Source organism: Cervus elaphus, chromosome 26, assembly GCF_910594005.1.
Source record: "Cervus elaphus chromosome 26, mCerEla1.1, whole genome shotgun sequence".
Taxonomy (NCBI): Eukaryota; Metazoa; Chordata; class Mammalia; order Artiodactyla; family Cervidae; genus Cervus; species Cervus elaphus.
This window is the reverse complement of record NC_057840.1, coordinates 35093207-35096896: the sequence shown is the minus strand read 5'-3', so window position 1 is coordinate 35096896 and position 3690 is coordinate 35093207.

The window sequence follows — 3690 nt, the reverse complement described above, 5'->3', positions numbered from 1 at the left end:
TATATGATTTTATCTCTGTATTACTTTGTCTGCAAAAAAGGCAGGAAAGGCGGTTAGAGAGCATTGTCACTTTCTTGCTGTATCTTCTCTGGTACCTGCTGAACGCTGGGCAAATTCCCCTAATCTGGGTGGCACCTTTTCTATTTGTAAAATGAAGACAGTAACTGCACTGGATCATAAAACTGTGAGAATCAAAATGAGTAAACAATGTAAGAAGAAGCTATGAAGAGTCAAAGTTTGACCACAAGTTAGTCTGGATATTGTCTTATTCAACTTTTTTTTTTACAAGGAGGAAAAAAGAGGTCAAAGTTTGCCTAAAGATGACACAAATACAGACTGTATCAACCTAGATTATTAAATACTAATAATCCACTGATTCCATATTTTAAAAAAAAAACTACAATAGTCCCTCCCCTCTTACCCTCAGTGGATACATTCCAAGAATCTGAATGGATAGTACCAAACTCCATAAAGGTTATGTTTTTTCCTATACATCCATTCTTAAGTTTAATTTATAAATTAAACACAGTAAGGAAATAGCTGAATTGCCATCACTGCTCTTGTGCTTTGGGGCCATTTTTAGTAAAATAAAGGTTACTTGAGCACAAGCACTGCTGTACCCTGACAGTTGATCTGATAACCCAGGTGGCTACTAAGCGATTAACCAGCAGAATACCCTGGGAAAGGGGATGATTGACACCTGGGAGGGTGGAGTGGGCTGTGCAAGAATTCACTGCACCACTAAGAATGGCTGCAATTTAAAACATATGAATTATTTCCAGAATTTTCCATTTAATATATTAGGATGAAGGTTGAACACAGAAAATGAAACCTTAATAAGGCTGTGTGTGTGTGTGTGTTAGTCACTTAATTGTGTCCAACTCTTTGCAACCCCATGGACTGTATAGTCCAGTAGGCTCCTCCGTCCATGGAATTCTCCAGGCAAGAATACTGGAGTGGGTTGCCATTCCCTTCTCCAGGGGATCTTCCTAACCCAGGGATGGAACCTGGGTCTTCTGAATTGGGGGCAGATTTTTTTAATGTCTGAGCCACCAGGGAAGCCCTTGGAAAGGGGCTGTGTATTTACATCTCACAATTTAAATGAGAGTCTTGTGCCAAGTTAGCTTCAGTGAATATCTGAAAGGGAAAATCAGAGTGTGCCTCCCAGCCCTTCTGGCAGACAAGGGTGTCTTGAAGACCAGGAAGTCATGGGAATCACTAAGGATCTGATAGGTGAAGAAAGAGGGGTGAATGCCGGCATCCTGACGAAGAGAAAAGGGCAGGCACTCTCTTCCCCTGCTGGAGGGAAGGCGCTCTTAGCAGCTTGCAGCCGCCTCCTCTATGTGGCAGACCTGGACAATGCTGATTCCCTCCCTAAACCAAAAGCCCAGTACAGATAAAGAAGCCAACCCTCCTCTGGGGTGCTCTGGTCCCATTTAATCCCAAGAGATTATAAACTAACAATTTATTCTGAGTTTTGGGTGGTACAAATTTTTTTTTAATTAAAAAAAAAAAATTATCTAATTTTTGGCTGTACCGAGTCTTCATTGCTGCCGGCAGGCTTTCTCTAATTTCGGCGAGGGGGGGCTACTCTAGTTGCAGTATCCAGGCTTCTCATTGCAGTGGCTTCTCGTTGCAGAGCACAGACTCTAGGGTGTGCAGGCTCAGTAGTTGCAACACACAGCCTGAGTTGTCCCACAGCTTGTGAAATCCTCCTGGAGCAGGATTTTGCTGCACTGGCAGGCGGATTCGTAACCACCAGACCACCGGGGAAGTCTGATGGTACCAACTGAAATAAGCTTTGGCCGTATCAGTTGAAGGTATGAGCAATCTGAACACCTAAGCTTCAGGATGAATTTTAGTTGCTGTGGTGGCTCAAGACTGTAAAGAATTCATTGGCAGTGCAGGAGCCACAGGAGACGTGGGTTTGATCCCTGGGTTGGGAAGATCCCCTGGAGCAAGGAATGGCAATCCACTCCAGTATTTTTGCCTGGGAAATCCCATGGACAGCCCTGGCAGGCTACAGTCCATGGGGTTGCAAAGAGTCAGACAGGATTGAGTAACTGACACTTCCTCCACACTCTAGCCCTTATTAACACCACTGGGTCTATTACTTTTCCTACTCTTGGAGAAAATAAATGATTCATTCAACAGATGTTGCTAAAAAATAGATTTGTAGGAACTGTAGGATTTTATTTTACCATAGGAAATATGGCCTTAATGGGAAGAAAGCATTCCATTAAAATGTATTTATCAATTATCCTTCAATTAAGCTGAGAAATAAATTAACAAGGTAGCTTGGATAATAACAGAAAAATGGAGTCTAGGGTGGACCTCAAGCCTTGTTAAAGTCACAGAACCAGTCACTATTCTTGTTTGTTAACTTTACCTTGCCAGAAACGGAAGGGCTGAGACGTCCAAAATGAATGCTTCAGTTTCAAAATGTCAGACCTCAGTCACACATTTCAGGGAAAATACCAAATTGCTGTGTTTAAAGAGATAAAAGCGCTTAGAAGGATAGTTGCAGAGGATGGTATGTACATGGTACCTCGTGAAATTTGGCTGGGAATTGTGATGGGGGAGGGGAAGCCCTCTCTTACTAATCCACTAGGAATTAATTTTAAGATAAAGTATGAGAACAGGGAGTACCGTTTCTTGTAATGCAATTTAACTTGTTCTTCAGGTTGACTGCATTTTTATGACAATCTTGGCTTTATTCCTCCATTTTGGTCCAGAACAAGTTATTGCTATACATCGCTTGCAGGTAAGGAAGATGTAGGCCTAGAAATCTTTAAGCAGATAAAAAAATTATTGAGCTTGAGATACTGATTGATGAAACTTCCTCTTCTAGAACTAGCTCCCAAAACACAATTGGAAGACTATCACTCAACTGTTAACTCTCTAAATAAAACTGTTAGCTCTCTAAATAAAATAAAAGTTAAACCGAGAATCTATAGTATCAAAAAACAAAAAAAAAATGGACCAGGGTAAAATGATGTTCTATGATTTCATTCTCCTCAGACAAATCAAAATGTTTTTAACATAAAAAGTAGCTATGAATTTTTGACTCAAACTTGTGCTAGTCTGGAAAATAGTCAAACCTGCCCTGCCTAAATTCCCTGATTGTTGGGAAGATCGCTCCTCATGGAGAAGGCATTACATACTGAACGGCTGAGCATGCGGAGGCAAGATCCTGTATTGGTTGTCCGGGTGCTCCAGGTTGAAAGTAACTCCTCCCAGCCGTCCTGTCAGACACACGTGCTGTGTTGCCAGTTAAAGAAATTGAGGCCCAAAGAAGTTAACCAACTTTTCTGAGGTTGCCCAGTCAGGATTCAAAACCCCCTGTAGCTCAACTCTTACCTTCCCAAATGTGCAAACATTTTCATGGACTAGAATCGACTGGATGGGGCGGGTGTTGTCAGGAGAGGGGTGGGTATCTGGAAGGGAAAACTTTTTCACCTGTTAACCTATTCATGCGGCTATTGAGGAGATGAACTTAAATCTGATTTATTGCCTTTACCACAGTGGTTCTAAAACTTCAGCACATCAGAATCTTCTGGAGGGCTTCATAAAACAGACTGTAGAGTATCTGATGTTGAAGCTCCAACACTTTGGCTACCCTATGTGAAGAGCCGACTCATGGGAAAAGACTGATGCTGGGAAAGATCGAAGGCAAAAGGAGAAGGGAGC